Raw genomic sequence first — 23,672 nt, forward strand, 5'->3', positions numbered from 1 at the left:
CATAAGACCAACTGAGACTCCAGGAGACTCTTTCACTTTGCACAGGGTTGGTGCTCGTGTGCAATATGGCATGGGTGCCTCTAACCTTTCCCTGGTACCATGTGGAGAGATTAGAGACCTGGTATTATGGGCTCTGGTTCCGGCCCCAGGGCATCTGTGGAGTCTGGCACCAAAGAGGATGATGGTGGCACTGACTGTCTCCGTGTCGGTGGCATTCCAGGCAGCCACAGACCTCCTTTGCCTTTCACCCCAACCTCTCCTTTGGCCCAGGGCTATGCCATCTATCGCCCCATTGGCTGAACAGGCTGTTGAATCAGGGCCAGTATCGAGGTTGGTGTGGGAGATCTCAACAGCTTTCACCGTCCTTGACTTCGGCACTGTCAACCAGTCCAGTACAACTGATGACTTTGGGACTGATACTGCTTCCAGCCTTGGCATACTCAGTGCAGGTGGAGCTGCTTCCATTATCAGCCCTGGTCCCTGCCTTGTTATGGGTCACAGATGAGTCAGGCCAAGTACTTGCTCCCTCTGGTCTGGCTCTGACTTTATTCCTGGAATCCCAAGGCTTCTCAGTTTCAAGGTTGGGATCTTCCTTCTCCTGGTCTCCATCGCCAAACCAGCATCGGGGACTGTTTACAGAGCATTATAGGCATCAGGACTGGTGCTTCTCTCATGGTCAAGATGGGGGTCTCGGGCCACAATGCCTTATCCTTACCAGAGGCCTCCATGGAATCTGTGGGACCTTCCTCGGTGATGGAGGTCATACTGCTTAGCTCAAGCAAAGGTGACATTGCTGGTCAGATCAGCAGTAGGAAATATAGGCCCACCACAGGTTCCAGCACTGGTGAGCTTTACCCATGGAGTATTTCGAGGCCTATCAGGACCTCTTGTCCCCTGCTTCACTGGGGATTCAGGCAGAGTTCCTTCAATGAATGTCCATCAGTTAGCGGATGCCCTGCAGCCATCTGCTCCTGGTAGCGTAGCCCTCCCGATCAATGATGCACCACTGGAGTCTGCAAAGTTTTTCTGGAGCCTGCTGACTTCCATACTGCCCACCACACTGCATTGATTCGGCCTTAACTGGAGTATTGTGTCCTGCTCTGGGCGCCACATTTCAGGAAAGATGTGGACAAATTGGAGAGAGTTCAGAGAAGAGCAACAAGGATGATTAGGGGTCTGGAAAACATGACCTATGAGGGAAGATTGAAAGAACTGAGTTTGTTTAGTCTGGAAAAGAGAAGACTGAGAGGGGACATGATAACAGTTTTCAAATGCCTAAAAGGTTGTTACAAGCAGGAGAGAGAAAAATTGGTCTCCTTAACCTCTGATGATAGGACAAGAATCAATGGACTTAAATTGCAGCCAGGGAGGTTTACGTTGGACATTAGGAAAAACTTCCTACCTGCCAGGGGGGTTAAGCATGGGAATAAATTGCCTAGGGAATCATAGAATCATAGAATCATAGAATATCAGGGTTGGAAGGGACCCCAGAAGGTCATCTAGTCCAACCCCCTGCTCGAAGCAGGACCAATTCCCAGTTAAATCATCCCAGCCAGGGCTTTGTCAAGCCTGACCTTAAAAACCTCTAAGGAAGGAGATTCTACCACCTCCCTAGGTAACGCATTCCAGTGTTTCACCACCCTCTTAGTGAAAAAGTTTTTCCTTTTGTGGAAGGTTTGATGGAGGTTGTGGAGTCTCCATCACTGGAGATTTTTAAGAGCACGTTAGACAAACACCTGTCAGGGATGTTCTAGATGGTGCTGGTCCTGCCATGAGTGCAGGAGACTGGACTTAATGACCTCTCGAGGTCCCTTCCAGTTCTATGATTCTATGAAAGTGCACAGAAAGGGCTTCTTCTCTCACTTGGCATAAACTCCCTCGTCATGACTGCTGTGAATGATAGAGCCCAGCAGGGCAGGTTTAAGTCCATTCTGAAGGACAAATTCTCCAACAGGATGGATTAAATGGGCAGGAAGATTTACACTTGCTCCTCCCTGCAAATGGGAATTTATGCCAGCAGGCATTGGTGTCCAGTTATGACTTCGTAAATTGGACAGTGATGCCTAAGTTTGCAAACCAGCTGCATGTAGCCACTAGAGAGGAATTTCAGGAATCTGATTTTCGACAAAATCTACAGGGTTCTGACCAGAGTGCGGGGTGAGGGGCTCAGCCTACATAAGCAATGAAGTATGCAACCTTCTAGTTGAAAAAAAGCCACATAATTTTGCTCCATGATCTAAATTTTCACCGTGAGATTCTGTGCTCGGAACCTGCAGCATCGGTGCAGGGAAGAGCTAAGGTGACCGTGACGGGTTGAATCACAGAAACCCCCTGGGGGCTGCCAACTGATGTGCCAAGACTACGTCTGCCCCTGCTTACCCTGCCAGCTTGGGACTCCAGCACCCTGTCTTGTGGAGACAGACACGCCAGTCTGCTCCAACACAGACCCAGGGTCTGAGCCACATGCCCCAAAGCTGCAGGCTTATCTGAAAGCAACTTAAGAAGCGTTCCTCTCTTTAACACTCAGATGCCCAACTCCCAATGGGGTCCAAACCCCAAATAAATCCGTTTTACCCTGTATAAAGCTTACACAGGGTAAACTCAGAAATTGTTCGCCCTCTATAGCACTGATAGAGAGATATGCACAGCTGTTTGCCCCCCCCCGCAGGTATTAATACATACTCTGGGTTAATTAATAAGTAAAAAGTGATTTTATTAAATATAGAAAGTAGGATTTAAGTGGTTCCAAGTAATAACAGACAGAAAAAAGTGAATTACCAAGCAAAATAAAATAAAACATGCAAATCTAAGCCTAGTACAGTAATAAAACTGAATACAGATAAAATCTCACCCTCCGAGATGTTTCAATAAGTTTATTTCACAGACTGGCCCCTTCCCAGTCTGGGCACAATCCTTTCCCCTGGTTCAGCCCTTGTTCCAGCCCAGGTGGTAGCGAGGGGCTTTCTCATGATGGCCGCCCCCTGTGTTCTGTTCCACCCCCTTATATGGCGTTGGCATAAGGTGGGAATCTTTTGTCTCTCTGGGTCCCCACCCCCACTTCTAAATGGAAAAGCACCAAGTTTAAGATGGAGTCCGGTACCAGGTGACATGGTCACATGTCACTGTGAGACCCCCCCAAGCCTTCATTGCTCCCAGCCTGGCTCACAGGAAGGCCTGCCTGCAAACAGAGCCATCCACCGTCAATTGTCCTGGTTGATGGGAGCCATCAAGATTCCAAACCACCATTAATGGCCCACACTTTGCATAATTACAATCGGCCCTCAGAGTTATATTTCCTATTTCTAGTTTCAGATACAAGAGTGATACATTTATACAAATAGGATGACCACACTCAGTAGATTATAAGCTTTGGAATGATACCTTACAAGAGACCTTTTGCATGAAGCATATTCCAGTTACATTATATTCATACTCATTAGCATATTTTCATAAAATCATACAGCCTGCAACGTCACTGTGACTTTTAACATTCCTGGCATCCGCCGGCTCCTGGGCTGCTCTGGTGCCAAAGCAGCCCCTGAGGTAAGTCAGGGCTTTTATTAATACCACTGCACATTGAGTGGATGTTTTCAGAGAACTATCCACAATGAGTCCAAGATCTCTTTCTTGAGTAGAAACAGGTAAGTAAGGCCTGATCATTTTATATGTCTAGTTGGGATTATGTTTTCCAATGTGCATCACTTTGCATTTATCCACATCGAATTTCATCTGCCACTTTGTTCCCCAGTTTTTTGAGATCCCTTCATAATTCTTCACAGTCTGTTTTGGACTTAACTATCTTGAGTAATTTTGTATCATCTGCAAGTTTTACCATCTCATTGTTTACCTCTTTTTCAGACCTTTTATTAGTATGTTGAACAACACTGGTCCCAGTACAGATTCCTGAAGGACACCACGATTTACCTCTCTTCTTTCTGAAAACTGACCATCTATGCCTACTCTTTGTGTCCTGTCTTTTAAGCAGGTACTGATCCATGAAAGCACCTTCCCTCTTATCCCATAGCAGCTTACTTTGCTTAAGAGCCTTTGGTGAGGGGCCTTGCCAAAGGCTTTCTGAAAGTCAAGGTACCCTGCACGTACTGGATCACCCTTCTCCACATGTTTGTTGACCCCCTTCAAAAAATTCTAATAGATTAATGCAGCATGATTTCCCTCTACAAATGCCACGTTGACTTTTCCCCCAACAAATCATGTTCACCTATGTGTCTGGTACTTCTGTTCTTTACCATAGTATCAACCAATTTGTCTGGTACTGAAGTTAGGCTGTAGCTGCCAGGCTCGGTTCTGGAGACTTTTTGTTTTTAAATAAGAATTCTCTTCATCACCCCCTTGAGAACTGCGATGTTCCAGCACAGAGAGAAGTCAGATACAAACCTAAATACTCTTGCCTGAAGCTTGCAGCGTAACACAATGTTTTGTTTTTTAGAATCCAGAATCTTAACACCCAAGAACCCAAAACAGAGAGGGGCTGCTCCCTAAGGCAGCAGGCACAACTTCCACCTTGCAGGGCCCTCGAACTCAGTCTCTAGCCCAGGCCCAGATGTCTACACTGCAATTTAACAGCCCCTTAGCCCAAGCTCCACAAGCCTGAGTCAGCTGGCATGGGCCAGCCATGGGTTTTGAATTGCCGTGTAGACATATCCAAAGAGAACTAAGCTTATTCAGAAGTTTCCAAGAAGTGCTCACCATGTTGAAGGTCCAGGCCAATAAATAGGAGACACAATGATAAATACTTTCTGCCCATGTCTGTGGCATCTCAGTCCAGCCGTGTGCGGCACGGACGGGCACTGACCTGCTATGGAAATCGCTGACTCTCTCTCCTGGTCGAGTCGGGGGTTCCTGACACAGCAGGACACTTTATGGTTGGACTCTTCTGTTAGAACAATGGCAATCTCTGTTTGAAACAGGCCACCGGCCTCTTGGGATATTTTTTCAGAGGCTGATGGTGAGAGCTTCCCCTGGAGATCTCTCCACTGAGCCTCAGGCTCTGGGTACCATCCAGATGATCGACACACCACCTGGATCCCTCCATCCTGATGTCCCTCTACAGAGATGTCAGGATCGGAGCCCAAACCTACAGAAGAAATAAATAAATTTGTGATAACCCAGTAATGAGCCAAAAGCTTTATTACACTGTTATCAAAAGCCATTTCCTATCAAACTAATAATTGAATGTGAGTCCACGAGTGCAGCTGGTCACCTAATTTGGCCAGATTCCTATTTGATGTAGAGTAGAATTAATGTTAATGTCAGTGCTGTTCTATGCACAAACTTTCTCCAGTTTAGTTAACCTGGTTTAGTTAATCAAGTGCAAATCCCTTAAATCAAGACTTAAACTAAATCAATATAAGCCATTTCCAAACTCGTTTCAGAGGTTCCACCTGGATGTTTGCCCTAGTTCAGCAGTTCTCAAATTTTAGCAACCTAAGGACCCCCATTTTGATTTCAAATTTTCAGCAAACCCCCTCGCCCAACCCACTCAGCACCAGGCCCTGCTCTCACTCCACCCCTTCCCCCAAGACCCCATCCTCGCCCCACCTCTTCCTGCCCCTGCTCCACCCCTGCCCCTCCTCTTCCCCACCTCTTTCTATCCCCTCCCCTGAGCACACCCCGTCTCTGCTCCTTCCCCTCCCTCCCAGCCCCTGCTGCACACCGCTGAACAGCTGTTCCCCAGCACACAGGAAGCACTGGGAGGGAGGAGGCGGTGTTGAGGGAGGAAGGGGAAGGAGTTGATCAGTGGGGTCAGTGCACCCCCTGGAGTACCTGGGGGTCCACGGACCCAGTTTGAAAAACTCTTCACTAGTTCATTGAAACCAGTGTATGTGTATGTGTAAACAAGCCTTAAATAATTCACTAACAAAAGACTTTATTATAGGGGAATTCAGGTTGCCTTGGCAGGGCCTTGTATCCTTCCAGAATGCTGAAATGGGTAGCAGAAAACTGATACCTCTCAGAGCCAGGAAATACACTCACCAAAACAGAAACACAAACCATGGGCGGCAGGGAAAGCTGAGCCTTCCCAAACAGCCAGGATGTGGCCCAGCCACACTCCGCCCCTTCTCCCCGTCCGGCTTCTCACTCTGCAGGTGTCCGGCTCTTCCGGGGCTGCCAGCCTGCTGATGCTCTGGGGCCAGGGGGGCTGGGGCTGCTCTGCCCGGCTTCGGAGTCCTGGCACACCGGGGCCGGGAAGGCAGGGGCCTTGCTGCCCAACAGCCCAGTGCTTTGGGGCCAGGAGGGCTGCGGCCACGCTGTCTGGCCTCCCCACAGTCCAGGGCCGCGTGGTGCTCCGTGGCCGGGAGGGCTGGTCCCTTGGGCCCTCCCAATGTACTGGTCGACAGCCTGGTGCTTTGGGGCCAGGAGGGCTGTGGCCACACTGCCCAGTGTAATGGCAAAAACAACAGCCAGCAAATTTTCCTACTCCAGCCCTCCCGGCCCTGGAGCACCAGGGGTAGGAAAATTTGCTGGCTGCTGTTTTTGCCATTACATTGGCACTCCAGCTTGGAAAGGCTGGAGCTGCACTGCCCGGCCTCCCGGGGGGGGACGAGGGGTGCTAACCTGGGGCAGGGACCAGTGGCCACAATGGAAGGGGCCTGGGGGCACAGGGCAGGGGCCAAGCCCACAATGTGAGCTGGGCTCCATTGGGCACAGAGGGGATGAGGCCTCAGGTGGAAGGGGCAGGGCTGGGTCGGGGGAGAGATGGGGGCTGTCGCAAACACTTGATAAGGTCACACTGGGGATTTTTTATTACCGATGAGCTAAACTGAAATAAAATTATCTTAATTTGAAGCAAGTGTCTTGTGAATTCAAATGGATTTCTTTATTGCGGGGTCAGTCTGTGGGCAGAGAGGCCCTTAGGTTGCTTGGAAATTGCATACAGACCATCCTAGAGAGGGAAAACAATCGCCCAGGAGAGACAAAGAAGGGATGGGTGTCTGGTGCCATTTCCACTCGGGAGTCTTCACCAGAAAAGCACAGGCTAGCAGGGGTTCTCACAATAATTTTTTTGGTGGCCTAAGTGTGTGCAGTCACTCTGGTGGCCACTCTGAAAAACCCCTCTCCGACCTGCAGCCCTTAAGCAATAGCCCACCCTGAGGAAGGTGAGTCAGGAACTCACTGGCCAGCTGCAAAGTCCCAGCCTCCCCATGCCTTGGCCGGGCGGGAGCCGGGCAACTGCCCAGGGGAGTGCCTCAGTGACCGAACCCTGCTGACAAGAGCCGCCTCCCGTGCCATTCACACTGGCCCCACATGTCTCCAGAGGCACATGGAAATGACGAAAACACACATACAAGTGTGCCAGAGCTGTGGGCTATGATTGTTTGTCTTACAGAAGCAATTAGAGGTCCCAGCTGAGACTGGGTCCCCAGCGGGCTGGGCGTCATGCACACATCCTAGGAGACAGTCTGCGCTGAAGAGTTTACAGTCTCAACAGGCATGATGGAGAAAGGGTGAGCGAGGAAACAGAGGCACAGAGACTTGCCCAAATTCTTGCACAGCTCAGTAGCAAAGGAAAGACTGGAACCCTGTCCCTTGACGCTCAGTCGACGGCTCTATCCACCAGGTAACCCTGCCTCTCACGTATTGCTGGTCTAGCATATGTGCACCTGCTTCACATTCTCCAGTGAGGCTGGGTGAGCGGCCCCATAATCCTGCCAGCTCCTGAGCAGGGACAAGGGACTGGCTTTCCCGTTGATGAACACAGACCGTGCCTCTCGCCACAGACACTTCGCGGCAGGTCTGAAGGGTTGAATAAGAACCACTGGAAGGAGCTGTGCACAGTTTAACTGATGGGCAGGGAGGCTAAACTCTTCCACTACTTTCACTTGCAAAGGTAATTTTAGAAACATATTTGTAATCCCCTTGGGCTTTAGAGAAGCCCCTTTAACACCTGCCTCAGGCAGAGGAAGGGCTGGGTGTTCCAGAGGGAGGAGGGTGGAGAGAGGGAGAGGACAGGGGCGTAGGCGCCGACTCCGTGGGTGCTGCGGGGCTGGAGCACCCATGGAGAAAAATTAGTGGGTGCACCCACGGGCAGCCAAGCCCCAGTGGCAGGCGGTGGGCTACAGGACCCTGTATATCAACCACGGTTACCCTGTGGGTGCCAGACATGAGGCCAGACATTAGTGTGAGGAGGATCAGCTATTGTTCGGCCCCAGGGGTGCACAAGAGAGTTGTAATAAACACAACATATTCATATCACCCAACTTTTTAGGCGTGTTTGTGTATTTTATTAACCCCGTAAATGTAACCCATGAATGCTACCCCAGACTCCAAAGAGTCACAACACTCTTCGAGACAATCTGAGTATTTGTGTGGATTTTAGAGCCCTTAGAAAAAACAGTCAACTAGAATAAACCTTCACCAGAGCAGAGCTACTGCCCCTCTGTAATGAGATAAATCAGGTGTCATCTCACAATGAATCTTTGATCCACTTATGACCCTATTGAAGACATCAAAGTATCACAACAAGTTACTGACCTGCCACCTGTAGTTCCAATAAAGCGTCTTCATAAGCCACTCTAGACTGAAAAAAACACTTGTACTGTCCATCGTCGGAGGGTCGGATATCGCGTATTCTCAGGGAAACACTCCCATCCGTGATGTGGTCTTTTCAGAGCTCAGTCCTTCCTTGATATTCTGGCATCTGCTCCCCACACTGATCCTGCCCATCGTGGTACAGATGCACAACTGCAGAGTACGGGGACCTGAACCATCTCACCTCCATGCTCTGAGCATCCATCCTGGGGGAAAGGTGGCAGGGCTGGTACTTCTCTGGAGCTGTTATCTGTCCCACAAGAAATTACGCCCCATCATTTGTATATCCTGCAGGAGATGGGGTAACCCTCCCCCACGGAGTAGATTACAGTCCGGAGCCCACAAAGATACATATAGAACGGATCGATACTGTGAAGTTCCACTCCGTATGCTTTATGAAAATAGGCTTATGAATCTGAAAATGACATAGCTGGAATGTGCTTTATGCAAAAGGTCTCTTGTAACATATCACTGAAAAAGTTATAATGTGCTGCATTTGATTTTCCTATTTGTATGCATCTATCGTTCTTATAGAAATATGAGGTATGAACTTGTATTACTGGTGTAGTCAGACCAGGTGAGGGCAGTCAATGGGGCATCAGGAACTTGGTGACTGCCATTGACAGGACAATTGGCTGTAAATGGCCTGGTTTACCTTAAAGCCTTCCTGTGTATGGGTCAGGCAACCTAGGAAGAATGGAGACTGGGGTCTTACACAGACATGTGACCATGTCACCTGATACTGAAATCCATCTTGAAGCGGGTACTTTTCCAGAGTGGGGGTGGGATTCCAAACAAGGGTTTCCCCGCCTTAGGGAAATTCTATATAAGGCGGGGGAAGTAAACAATGAGGGTCTTCATCTGGCTTAAGAGATGGCCTCCCCACCCCAAGGAGATACCTGAAAGTATCTGGAAACAAAAGAACTGTGACTACAGGGGTGGGAGAGAACAGGCTGGACCCAGGTCAGAAAAGGCAACTGACCTGGGAAGCATTTTACTTGAAATAACATCGAGGGTGAGAAGTTATCATCTGTAACTGATTTCTTAGTGTATTAAGCTGAGCCGTGCGTGTTTTGGTTTATCTTGCATTATGATTTACTTTGTTCTGTCTGTTATTACTTAAAACCACTTAAATCCTACTTTTTATACTTAATAAAATCGTTTTTGTTTATTAATAAACCCAGTGCAAGTAATTGTTACCTGGGGGAAAAACAGTTGTGCACGTCTCTCTTTCAGTGATATAGAGGGTGAACATTTTATGAGTTTACCCTGTATAAGCTTTATACAGAGTAAAATGGATTTATTTGGGGTTCAGGCTCCCAGAAAGGCTGAACACTGGGCGCTGGGAAAGTCCCTGTTAACTGAGAAGCCCCACGGCTGAGTGAATCTCAGTTTCTGTGAACTGCAGAGGGGCGTGGCCCAACCTCTGAGTCTGGGCTGGAGCCGAATTGGAGTGTCTGGCTCAGCAAGACAAGAGTGGAGGGGCACCCGTTCTGGCAGGAGGGTTGTTCTCTGTGGTACCCCAGAGCATCAGGTGACAGTCTCCAGGGGGTCTCTGTGACCGAACCCATCACAGATACTATCTAGGGAGAGGGTGCAGAATAGACAGAATATTCATGATGTTAATTTGATAGTCCCCAAATACGGCATGTGGTTGCCATATCTGTCACCCAGAGTTCACAGGTGAATGTTATACACTGTCCCTATCATCGCTGAACAGGGCTGAACACTTCTCACAAGCACCTTGGGTATAATGGGTAATGGGGAGGGGGGGCTGGTTCTCTGACACACCGAGGACTTTTCATGCTGCTCCAGTGCAGTGCCCTCCCTGACTGCTGTAAGGATGGTGTAAGGGCCAGCAGGATGTGAAAAGAGATCATTGCCACTGTGCAGGTAAAGTCAGAAGTCAGATAATGAAGAGGGAGAAGGAGGCAGATAGAAAAGTGCAGGGGGCAGAGAACCAGCCATTGTGGAACTGAACAGAAAGGGGGGGTCTCTGGGCAGAGACTCAGCATCCAGAGCGACAAAGAGAGCTGGTTAAATTAGCAGAATGGAAACCACAGCAGGAGGGAACCAAAATGTCTGTGTAGCTGTGGGGGCAGCTCCGGGGGTGCCATGGGATACGATAAGACTTTCACTGAGGGCACAGAATGAAGAAGGCCTCACTCTCACCCCTAGACGGCTGTGCCTAGTGCAGTGTGAATGACTTGTGGGTTTTAATTTCATAACTGGGGAGTTGGGAAGTCATGATTTGTTTGTGGCTGAAGAGTCTGATCTGTGACTTACATGGTCCAGCGGTGTAGTGTAGCGGAATTGTGTAGTGTCCCTTTAAATAGTTTGTGAGCCCAGTAACGGCGCTCACCATGTTCTATGTCTTAGAAGCCTCCAGTCAGAGCAGCAGCGTGTGTATAACTAGGCCTGACTAGATTGTGTATAGATAAACACCATCACTAGGACCCAGCTGTGCTCTGTGGTTTATGGTCGTTGTGTAAAGAGCAAAAGACCAGGGCTGGATTTAGGGGCAGGCGACCCAGCCAATCACCTGGAGTGCCAGGATTGGTGGGCGCCAGGCTCGGGGGGTGCCAGGCTTGGGGTCCTGTGTCTGTTAGTGACAAAAGGGAAAACAGAATGTTTGAAGTGAAATGTTTCAAGTATAGATGTGAGTACATTCCAGTTATTCCTACAATTAAAAATTTTCTTTGAGGAAACTTTTTTTTTTTTTGCTTATATAGGCATGAATAGATACAGATGTACAGATCCTAGCATGCCCATTTATTGTCTTATATGACAGGGATAAATCATGCATGCAAATCGTGCATCAAAGCCATGAAATGGGCTACAAATACAATAAAAGAAAAGTATTCAAAAATTTAACAAATGGAAGGGGGGGGCAATAAAGAAACGCTCCTCGCCGAGGGCACCATTTGGTCTAGGGCTGGCCCTGCAAAAAGCAGACGTGGTTTACGAGACAAGGCAGGGAAGCGAGGTGGATGGTGATGACCAGCAAGAGAACATCAGCAAACCCAGCGAGGAGCCCAGAGCTCCTACCTGACACCAGACTGTGAACCTGTAGAGCGAGGCAGAGAGCGACGTAGCCGGGCAGAGCGGAGCTCACTGTGGAGCCGGGAGAGAACGAGGGAACCTTCCCCATCATCGTAGCTGGGTCTGGGGAACAGGAGAAATAACCAACCAGATGGTGAGTGAGTGGGACGCGGTGACAGCGACACAGGGCAGTGGGGAGGAGGTAACAAGCACCAGAAGGGAAGGGATTTCCCCCACAGGTCTCGCCTGCCTGGCTCCGAGCAGGGTCAGATGTCACTGGGCCAGCAGCCGGTCCATACCACACTCACACCATGGCTGCACCTGTGGAGATGTCTGGTGTAATTTAGATTGCAATAGGACATCTACACTGAACACATCACCGGCCACTGACAGTGCCAGGGGGCATGAGGTGGAGCGACATGGTGCATCAACTATGAGAGAGGGACCGAGAGACTTTGTCCGTTGGACCATATGAACTGGAGCCATAAACTCACTGAACGTTAAATCTCACCAAAAGAGGGTCAATCCATCCTCATCATCGTATTCACTCACTATACTCCACACCTGAACATAGCCATTATATGAACAACATGCCCTCATATCTCAATGTCTGTCCTTTGACCCGTTAACCTTTTACCCCCAGTCGGGGATATTGCAGATTATGTATTCCTTAGCCACCCGATCTTAAACCGAACTTCGCAGCCCTTGATAATCTGTACGTTATTCCCTGATAACCTGAAACTTCTGTGCTTAAATTCTGTACTGTTCACTTTTTTAAAAAACATCATCTTAATAAAAATTTTAAATCTGTAAACTCTCCAGGGCAAGGATGGTTCCTCACTACTGGTGTGTCCAGGGCACAGCACAATGGGGCCCGCTGTGACGATGTGACGCAGCAGGGAGGGGGGAGTGTTGACCTGGGAATGTGCCCTGGGGACGGGAGACCTGAGAGCCTGTCACCTGAGCCAGGAGGGGGAGGGGGAGGTAACACCTCTGCCCAGGAATGTGGATGGAGGCTGCAGCAGGGAACCTGCTCGGTGGGTTTAGTTTCAGTTTGGGGCTGGGTGGAGGAACACAGGGAACCCCAGGGCTGGGGTCTAAGCTCCCTGCTCCCCCAGAAGGACTTCACTGAGGGGTCCTGGGTGTACCCACAAGCTCTGTTTTGGACTGTGTTCCTGTTGTCCAATAAACCTTCGGTTTTACTGGCTGGCTGAGAGTCTCAGTGAATCCCAGGAAGAGGGGTGCAGGGCCTGGACTCCCCCACACTCCGTGACAACTGGTGGCAGCGGTGGGATCTACTGCACCCCGTGAACGGCGCTTCCTGCAGTAAGTGACTGGGGAACAGTAAAACGAAGGGGGATTGACGGGGACCAGGCGTGCTGAAGATTCAGAGAGAGAGACGGTTTCAGGGGGCGGTTAACCCCTGGGAGTGTGTCACCAGAGAGAAGGACTTTTGCAGTAACAGGGTCCCCCGGGGGATTGCAGCGAGCGGTCCCAGGGGCGGAGGAGTCTGCAACTCGACCCTGGCAAAGAGGTGGTGACCTCAAGAAGGACTGGCACACTAGGGGCTTTTCCTGGAAACCGTGGACAGCTGCCCGGCCTGCGAGTGGCCAGCCGGGAGATGTACGCTAAACGCCTTAAGAGCGACCTGGTGGAGCTGTGCAGGCAGAGGGGGCTGCGCGTCGGGAGGTCCACCAAGGAACAGCTGATTGCCCAGCTGGAGGAGAGGGATCGCTTGGATGACCCGATCCCTGTCCCTGAGGGAAGCCGCCCGGCGGACGCAGCGTGGGCCCTGGGGCCTGACCAGGCTGGGAGGGGTCAGACTGCTGCCCAGGACACCCCGAGACCCTTCCTACCTATGCCTGGGGGAGGGGTTGTGGGAAGCCCAGCGAATACCGAGGGCCCCCTGACCCCAGCAGCCAGCAGGGGATCCTCCCAGCGGAGCTCCCCATCCCTGGAGCGGATGCGGCTGGAATGGGAGAGGGAGAGGAAAATGAGGGAGCTGGAGGATCATGAAAAACAACGTCAACATGAGGAGAAACAACGTCAACATGAGCAGGAGGAGAAGGAGAAACAACGTCAACATGAGCAGGAGGAGAAGGAGAGGGAGCGTCAGGAGAAGGAGAGGGAGCGTCAGGAGAAGGAGAGGGAGCGTCAGGAGAAGGAGAGGGAGCGTCAACATGAGCAGCAGGAGAAGGAGAAACAAAGACAGCATGAACTGGAGCTGGCCAGGCTGAGGAGCAGTGGGGCCCCGGCTGCGGTGAGTGAGGGGGGACCCAAGACTGCAAGGAGCTTTGATAAGTGCTTCCTGGCCCAGCGGAAGGAGGGGGAGGACATAGATAGCTTCCTGACGGCCTTTGAGAATGCCTGCGAGCTGCACAGGGTTGACCCTGCAGACAGGCTCCAGTTCCTCACCCCCTTACTGGACCCCAAAGCCGTGGAGGTCTACAGCCGGATGACAGGGGCAGAGGCAGGGGACTATGAACTGTTCAAACAGGCTCTGCTCCGTGAGTTTGGGCTGACCCCCGAGATGTACCGGAGAAGGTTCCGGAGTCAGCGTAAAACGCCTGAGGTCACCTACCTACAACTGGTCAACAGGATGCAGGGATATGCCCGCAAGTGGACAGCGGGGGCCCAAACTAAAGAGGACCTGCTTGACCTGTTTGTACTGGAGCACCTGTATGAACAGTGCCCTTCCGACCTGAGGCTGTGGCTGGTGGACAAAAAGCTCGCGAACCCCCAGCATGCAGGGCAGCTGGCCGACGAGTTTGTGAACAGTCGGTCAGGGGGTAGCCGGGAGGAGTCCCAAAAGAACAGGCCCCCCCCGATGCAGAGAGAGAGTCACCATGGGGCCTCCCAGCGGGGAAATAGGGAGAACCCCCTCCAAAGGGGAACGCCTGGTGTCGGGCCCCTCCGACCCGTTCGAGGGGACCAACGTGACCTGAGCTGCTATCACTGTGGCCAGAGAGGCCACGTACGGGCCCAGTGCCCCGGGCTCAGGGACAAACTGAGCAGACCCAACCTACCCAGGGTTAACTGGGTAGGGACTCAGCTGGACGAGGGGCAGGCGACCCAGGAAAGGGGGGCTACCAGTTTGCCACCTGCTCAGGAGGGAAGAGTACCCCCAGCCAGCCCCGCCAGAGGGCTGGAGGCTCTGGACTCAGGGTGCTCGGTTTACAGGGTGGGTGCGGGGCTGTCCCTCCGGAGAGAGTGCCTTGTTCCCCTGGAGGTGGATGGGAGGAAGGTCAATGGATACTGGGATACGGGCGCGGAGGTGACGCTGGCCCGGCCCGAGGTGGTGGCCCCAGATCGGGTGGTGCCCAACACCTACCTGACCCTGACGGGGGTGGGCGGGACCCCATTTAAGGTGCCCGTGGCAAGGGTACACCTGAAATGGGGGACCAAGGAGGGCCCCAAGGATGTGGGGGTACACCACCATTTGCCCACTGAAGTTTTGATGGGGGGAGACCTAGAGGACTGGCCAAGCGACCCCCAGACCGCCCTGGTTGTGACCCGTAGCCAGAGCCGGCGAGGGGCACTGCGACCTGACCCTGGGGAGGGTACCACACTGGAGGCGCGAGACCCTACTCGGGTGGGGAGGGAGCGCCGAGGGGCACGGCTCAGAGAGGCTGCGGCCTCAGACCTGGCCACGGAGGGGGAACCGGGCCCCATCCCTTCCCCAGCCGCTGAGTTCCAGGCCGAGTTGAGGAAAGATCCCTCCTTGCAGAAGCTCAGGGACCTGGCCGACCTCAGTGAGGGACGGACCATGAGGAGAGGCTGCCAGGAGAGGTTCCTGTGGGAGAAGGGGTTCCTGTACCGAGAATGGGCTCCCCCAGGGGAAGGGGAGTCCTGTGGGATCAGGAGGCAGCTGGTGGTCCCCCAGAAGTACCGCCGCAAGCTCCTGTCCCTGGCCCATGACATCCCCCTCGCAGGGCACCAGGGAATCCGGCGCACCCGGCAGAGGTTGCTACAGAACTTTTACTGGCCCGGGGTCTTTACCACGGTCCGGCAGTATTGCCGATCCTGTGACCCCTGTCAGAGGGTGGGGAAGGCCCGGGACAAGGGGAAAGCGGCGTTGAGACCTTTGCCCATCATAGAGGAGCCTTTCCAGAAGGTGGCCATGGACATCGTGGGGCCTCTCAGCAAGACGACCCGGTCGGGGAAGAAATACATTCTGGTGGTGGTAGATTTCGCCACCCGCTACCCCGAGGCAGTGCCCTTAGCTTCCATTGAAGCAGACACCGTGGCAGATGCGCTCCTGACCATTTTCAGCCGAGTGGGGTTCCCCAGGGAAGTCTTGACAGACCAAGGCTCCAACTTCATGTCGGCCCTGCTCCGGTGCTTGTGGGAGAAATGTGGGGTCCGGCATGACTGGGCCTCAGCGTATCACCCCCAGTCCAATGGGCTGGTGGAGAGGTTTAACGGGACGCTAAAGATGATGCTGAAAACCTTTATGAACCAGCACCCGCAGGATTGGGACAAGTACTTACCTCACCTGCTGTTCGCGTACAGGGAGGTGCCCCAGGAGTCTACCGGATTTTCGCCTTTCGAACTGTTATATGGAAGGAGGGTGAGGGGCCCCCTGGACCTGATGAGAGACGAGTGGGAGGGGAAGGCCACTCCCGATGGAGAGTCAGTGGTGGAGTATGTCCTGACCTTCCGAGAGAGACTGGCTGAACTCATGGGCCTGGCCAGGGAGAATCTGGCCAGAGCCCAGAGGAAGCAGAAGGTCTGGTATGACCGCACGGCGCGGGCCCGTGCCTACGCCACCGGGGATCAGGTGATGGTTCTCATCCCCGTGAGAAAGAACAAACTACAGGCCGCCTGGGAGGGCCCGTTCAAGGTCGTCAAGCAGCTCAATGAGGTAAACTATGTGGTGGAGCTGTCGAACCGGGCCCACCACCGCCGGGTGTACCATGTGAATATGATGAAGCCATATTATGCCAGGGGGAATGTGGTGTTAGCTGTGTGTGGTCAGTGGGAGGAGCAGGGAGATGACCCTTTAGTAGATCTATTCCCTGGGACCAGAGCTGGTTCCCCCCTGGAAACAATCCCCCTCTCGGATCAGCTCACCCCTGCCCAGCAAGCCGAGGTCAGGGGGGTGCTGCATCCGTACCGACAGCTGTTTTCCAACCAGCCTGGACGCACTAATCTGACTGTCCACCGGGTGCAGACAGGGTCGCACCCGCCGATAAGATGCTCCCCCTTCCGAGTCACAGGGAAAACTGCTCAGGACCTGGAAAGAGAGGTCCGGGACATGCTGGCTTTGGGGGTGATCCAGCCATCGGCCAGCCCTTGGGCCTCGCCGGTGGTGCTGGTCCCCAAAAAGGATGGGTCAGTCCGGTTCTGTGTGGACTATCGGAAGCTCAATGCCATCACTGTATCGGATGCCTACCCCATGCCCAGGCCGGACGAGCTCCTAGACAAGCTGGGAGGAGCTCGGTACCTTACCACCATGGACCTTACAAAGGGCTACTGGCAAGTGCCGCTGGATGCAGATGCCCGGCTGAAATCGGCCTTTATCACCCCTCTGGGGCTCTATGAGTTTCTGACCCTGCCTTTCGGCCTCAAGGGAGCGCCGGCCACCTTCCAGCGCCTGGTGGACCAGCTCCTGAGGGGGATGGAGAGTTTTGCCGTGGCGTATATTGACGACATCTGTGTCTTTAGCCAGACCTGGGAGGACCACGTGTCCCAGGTTAGACAAGTGCTGGACCGACTCCAGGGGGCTGGGCTGACTGTCAAAGCGGAGAAGTGCAAGGTGGGGATGGCTGAAGTATCTTACCTGGGCCATCGGGTGGGGAGCGGCCGCCTAAAGCCGGAACCGGCCAAGGTGGAGGTGATCAGAGACTGGCCCGCTCCCCACACCAAAAAGCAGGTCCAAGCCTTTATTGGGATGGCAGGATACTACCGAAGATTTGTGCCCCACTTTAGCGCCATAGCCACCCCCATCACTGAGCTATGCAAGAAGGGGAAGCCAGACAAGGTGGTCTGGACCGAGCAGTGCCAGGAGGCTTTCCGGGCGCTGAAGGAGGCTCTGGTCAGTGGCCCAGTTCTAGCAAACCCAGACTTTGACAAGCCCTTTGTGGTGTTCACCGACGCCTCCGACACGGGACTGGGGGCGGTGCTAATGCAGGAGGATGAAAAGGGGGAGAGACACCCCATCGTGTACCTGAACAAGAAGTTGCTACCCCGGGAGCAACACTACGCGGCCATCGAGAAGGAGTACCTGGCCATGGTGTGGGCCCTCAAGAAACTAGAGCCCTATCTCTTCGGGCGACACTTCACCGTGTACACCGACCACTCTCCCCTGACCTGGCTGCACCAGATGAAAGGAGCCAACGCCAAGCTCCTGAGGTGGAGCCTGCTCCTGCAGGATTACGACATGGACGTGGTCCACGTGAAGGGAAGTGCCAACCTGATAGCGGATGCGCTGTCCCGGAGAGGGGGCCCCGAACTTCCCCAGGTCACTGGTCACAGTGACCCCGCTCAGTTCAGTCTCGAAGGGGGGAGAGATGTGACGATGTGACGCAGCAGGGAGGGGGGAGTGTTGACCTGGGAATGTGCCCTGGGGACGGGAGACCTGAGAGCCTGTCACCTGAGCCAGGAGGGGGAGGGGGAGGTAACACCTCTGCCCAGGAATGTGGATGGAGGCTGCAGCAGGGAACCTGCTCGGTGGGTTTAGTTTCAGTTTGGGGCTGGGTGGAGGAACACAGGGAACCCCAGGGCTGGGGTCTAAGCTCCCTGCTCCCCCAGAAGGACTTCACTGAGGGGTCCTGGGTGTACCCACAAGCTCTGTTTTGGACTGTGTTCCTGTTGTCCAATAAACCTTCGGTTTTACTGGCTGGCTGAGAGTCTCAGTGAATCCCAGGAAGAGGGGTGCAGGGCCTGGACTCCCCCACACTCCGTGACACCCGCATCTTGGTTGGGCCATTTAGGAGTTACTGTAATATAAATAAATAAATAAGAAAGGAGGTATTAAGGAGAGCAAGTGAGTGCACGCAATGCCTCTGAGCGTGGTAGGAATGGCCCCTTATTGCTGTAGGAGAAAGCAGCGCCATCTCCCAGCCACACCTGTCTTGGGTGAGGGCATGGGCAGCAGGTATCACAGGCCAGGGGAGGCTCAGCCTCCCCAAACAGCCCAGCCTGCCCAGCCCAGCCCATGCTCTGCCCCCAGCCCCCACCTGCCTGCTTCCAGTTCCCTCTTTTCCGCTGGGACTTGGGCAGGGGCAGCCAGCATGTGGCTGGGACTGGGGGCAGCTGGGGCCGGTACAAGCACCGGCCTATGGCCAGGACTCAGGGTGGTGCTCCGGGGCAGGGGGTGGCTGGGGTGTCCTGGGACTGGGGGGCCAGTGGCTATGGTGGGGGGGCACCGGCAGGGAGGGGGGCGGGGACTTGGGCAGAATGGGAGAGGCCCAGGGCTAGGGTCCTGCAACGGGCAGGTCACGTGCTGCCCATAGGTGAGGGCTCTCGGAGGATCTCCCAAAGAGCAAATCAGCCCCCGGCCCCAGTGATTTTACATGTCAGTGACCCACCCAACATCTCCAGTGCTGGTGCAATGTCAGGGTTGAATTAGGATCAAGGTCACCACATCTCTGTGGCCCCTCAGCTCCGCAACGTTTAAACAATTCTAAAGTGAGATTCCCAGAGGCGGTCTGGTCTGTGCTCCTGTCTCTGAGAGCCGGTAACACGGCTTCGGTGCCTATGCCTGTCGGGTCCTTAGGCTTCCTAGGTGTGTCTGCAATCTGCGGGTACCGGGCGTAGGCGTGCCCAAGTGACTGCATACGCTGGGCATCACCTCTGGCTGGTTGGGGGCTCACGGGAGGGCTCGTGGGTCTCTTTTTGGAGTCTTTTTCCTACGTTCACCCTCTGGAGGGAGAAGGCTGGGGCGCTGGCACGCATGGCCAAGGAGACTTGGGACCAGGTCAGCCGCCTCTTGGATGGCTTCCTCCATAAGGAGAAGTTTCGATTTTAGTTCCTGGTCTTTTCAGGATCTGTGTGAAGGGGTGTACGACCCCTCGTTAGGCCACCAGGGACAGACCAGTCGCTGCAGGCCTCAGAAGGCCACGTCCCCTCAGCCTTGCTGCACCCGCTCCCAGTGGAAGCGACAGATAAAAGGAGGCGGCCCAGCCCAGCCTGGGCCGGCTGAGGAGGAGGAAGGACGTGTGTTGCAAGCTCCTGCAGAGAGGCTGGAGGCTCCCCAAGCAGTGGGAACCTGAGACCCGGACTGCACTGTGAGCGGCCAGGCAAGCGCAGAGGTTGACAGGGATGCTGAGCTGCGGCGAGCCGAGAGGTGTATGAGAAGCGCCCTGGGGTAGGAAGTGACCCAGGGAACGTAGTAGGAGCTGATGGTTCATCCCTTAACGTGCAATTCCCTGGCTTCATCGGGCCCTGGGTCGGCACCCGGTGGAGCTGGATGGGCCCGGGTGACCCTGCCACTCCCCCACTTCCCGCTAGGTTTGGCTACTGTTTGTTCTGCCCGGCCCAGAGGGCCAGAACCCCAACGGTGGTTGCCTCCTCCAGCCAGGATGCTCAGGGGCCACAGACTGTTTGTTTGTTTGTTTGTTTTGCCCCCCCGGGGGCGATGAACTGACTATTTGTTCTGCCCAGCCCAGAAGGTCAGGAACCTGAACTGTTACTGTCGGCCACGGGCAGGAGGCTCGGAGGCTACAGACTGCTTGTTCTACCCTGCCTGCGGGTTGATATTTGCTCAGCCCTGCCAGGGATCCTGAGACCCCACGGTTGCAATTATTTGATCCCACAGGGAGTCCAGACACGTGTGTGACGGCATGGGGGGCGGGTGGAACCTGGGCTTGGGGACGCTAGCCCCTGGCCTGGCCCATCCCTTCTGCCTCAGGCTCTTCCCCTCCCACCAGAGCCCAGAGCCCCACCCTGCACGGCCACCACCACCTCCCCCCACCCCCGGGCTGCCTGAGTGCCCCCAGCCCCGGAGAGCCAGGCGGGTGGCGCAGCCCTGCTCCCGCAGCCCCGGAGCACCAGGCAGTGGGGTGGGTGGCGTGGCCCCCCTACCCCAGTCCCAGAGCACGGGCAGTTGGGCAGGCAACATGGTCCCCCTCCTCCAGCCCTGGAGCACCAGGTGGGCACCTCCCCTTAGCCCCAGAGCACCCCCTCAGCCCCGGAGTGCCGGGTGGGAGGGCAGGCAGCATGCCCCCCCACCAGCACCAGAGCACAGGCCGGCCCCCACTAGCCCCAGCCTGGGGCCCTGGCCATGGGGGGAAGAGCCCCCCACAGCACAGCACCAGGAAGCAGGAAGAGGCCTGGGGGTGGAGCGTCAGTGGGGCCATGCAAGGCTGTTTGGGGAGGCTCAGCCTTTCCCGGCCTTCGATACCCACTACCTCTGTGTGAGGAAGTGTGCGACCTCCACACTGGATCTATGAGCGTGGCCCCCTTTGACAAACAGCCCCCCCCATCACAATCTGACGTTCAGTTGGTGAGAGAAACCCACTAAAACGTGAGTCTACAATTCCCTGGTCCTCTTTGCTCCTAGACTTAGGGCTAGGTTCAGAAAGATTTAGGCGCTTTTCGTCAGTAAAACTTTCGTTGGCCCAGGGTGTGTTTTTTTCAAACTCTTGACCGACACAAAAGTTGTACTGATAAAAGTGAAGCGTAAACACAACCCTGGAATGTGACTCACAAAAGCCAGCACGCTACGCATGGACCTGCCTACGCTGACAATGGGAGGTGCCAGCCACAGCCAGGAACCCTCTTTGGAGATACCCGCATCTGTTGGGTTTGCAAGAAGCCAGGGGAAACGACACGTCCCTCCCACCTTTGTAGCCCCCTGGTTAGAGCACTCACCTGGGACGTGAGCGACCCAGGTGACAGCCCCCCTCTGCCTGAGGGTGAGAAGGGATTTGGACAGGGATCCGCTCTTTTCAGGAGCGTGCTCTGAGCACTAAGCTATGGGATACTGTGCTGTGAGGCCCCGTCAGTCTGTCCTAGTGAAGCTGTTGCCCTCTGGATAAATAATTAAAGCTGAATTGGAGCAGGGGGACTGGACTCTGGTCTCCCACCTTGTGGGTGGGTACGCTAACCACCCTCCGATAGCGTCAGTCTCATGCGTGTGTTTTCTTGTGCTCTCTCCCTCTCCTTCAAAGAGTGATCTGGGCCAGAGCCTGAGAGAGGGAACATAAACATGAGTAGGACCCGCTTGCCGGGGGGTTACAGCACTGACCAGCGTCCAGGCCTGTGTCTCCAGCGCAGCTTTAACTGGAGAGACAGAGAACGCCTCACATCAGCATAGCCCCATGGTTCGAGCACCCTCCTGAGTCACCAGCTGCCCGGGGGGGCCTCTTACCATAACCCAGCTGTGGCTCTGAGGCCCCAGCCCCGTCTGGAACCAGGTCGGGGGAAGAGCCGTGCAGACAGCTGTGGGGAGCTTCAGACCCTCCACCTGCCCTGGGCCGGGGGATGGAGAATGGGGATATGGGCTGGGGGCTGTTCTCAGGCCCGCCCAGCCTGGGCACACGGGGGGTCTGTGGCTCCCCAGCCCTGCTCCGGCTTCCAGCTTGGCTGGGGGGCAGGGCCTTGAGGGAAAGAGGCGGGGCAGGGGTGGGGCCATGGAGGGAGCAGGAGCTCCTGGCAACTTACAAATGTAGATTTTTTGTTTTGTTCCAGAACTGCACTCAAAAGGAAAACAGTGTAAACGTTTAGCGCCTACAAGGCCACCGGACGTTGAGAAGAGGCGTTCGCATGGCACTTTTGCAGCCAGCATTGCATGGTAGTTATGTGCCAGGGATGCTAAACATTCGTATGCCCCTGCATGCTTTTGCCACCATTCCAGAGGACATGCTTCCATGCTGATGACACTCGTTAAAAAAAAGTAATGTGTGAATTAAATCGGTGACTCAGCTCCTTGGGGGAGAATTGTCTGTCTCCTGCTCTGTTTTACCTGCACTCTGCCACAGATTTCATCTCCTAGCCATCTCGGATGATGACCCAACACGTGGTGTTCGTTTTAAGAACACTTTCACTGCAGATCTGACAAAAGGCGAAGAAGGACCAATGTGAGATTTCTAAAGATAGCCATAGGACTTGACCCAAGAGTTAAGAGTCTGAAATTGGACTCCAAAATTTGAGCGGGATGAGGTGTGGCGCATGCTTTCAGAAGTCTGAAAAGAGCAACACGCCAATGTGGAAACGACAAGATCCAAACCACCGAACAAGAAAATCAACCTTCCGCTGGTGACATCTCAATCTGTCATCAACATGGGCGCATGACCTCTGGAATGGTGGTTGAAACGCGAAGGGACGTATGATTCTTCAGCACATCTGGGCTGTCAATATGCTGTGATGCCAGCTACAACAGTGCCCTGTGAATGCCTGGTCTCCCTTTTAGGTGACACTGTAAACGAGAAGTGGGCAACATGAGCTCCTGCAAATGTCAACAAACCTGTTTGTCTGAGCGACTGGCTGAACAAGTAGTAGGACTGAGTGGGCTTGTGGCCTTTCAAGTTTTTCATCGTTTTATCTTTGAATGCAGTTATTCCACTTCTGTTAGGTGTGAAAAATGCAGATTTTTCTTCCCCATAATTACAGCACTTACTCCTAGACGACATTTGCTGACTGGCTTTAGCAAGAATCATGAAAAATGGGCCTTCACACAGTTAGCACTGACTGTCAGCCCCTGCCATGTCGTGATACCGTTCAAAGCCCCATACACTGGTTTGAGGAAGGTATTTTAGTGCTTGTAGGCCCGGAATGTATTCAGCTGATTTTTAGAGCCCGTTAGACTTTTGGTATGTTTTTCAAAAGCATCTGTTTAAAATAATGTAGGTCTGGGATCGGGCACCTGACAACACAGATGGGGGCCTAGTGGGTTGTTCAAAACAGGTTAGGCACCAGGGGCTAACTCCACAAAAATATTGAGGTGGGCTTGGCTGCTACTTTCACTTTAGCTACCTAAATCTGACACTGAGATGCTGCCGATCCTCAACCCCCCCACAGCTACGGCCTAAATGTAAGGGGACTGTTGCCCCCTTACTAACAGTCAGTGGGGGTGTTTTGGTTGGCTAGCTCCCAGTCCTAAAAGGGGGAAGGGTCAATGGGAAACCAGGACCCTG

General features: G+C 53.8%; 2 pseudogenes; both read right to left on the reverse strand.

The window, feature by feature from the left end:
- LOC141996300 (butyrophilin subfamily 1 member A1-like) overlaps positions 1-23,672 on the reverse strand; it is a 79,055-nt pseudogene that overhangs the window by 5,411 nt on the left and 49,972 nt on the right.
- On the reverse strand, positions 4,323-11,704 carry LOC141995773 (butyrophilin subfamily 1 member A1-like; annotated as a pseudogene).

The sequence above is a fragment of the Natator depressus genome, chromosome 11 (genome assembly GCF_965152275.1).
Source record: "Natator depressus isolate rNatDep1 chromosome 11, rNatDep2.hap1, whole genome shotgun sequence".
Classification (NCBI taxonomy): domain Eukaryota; kingdom Metazoa; phylum Chordata; order Testudines; family Cheloniidae; genus Natator; species Natator depressus.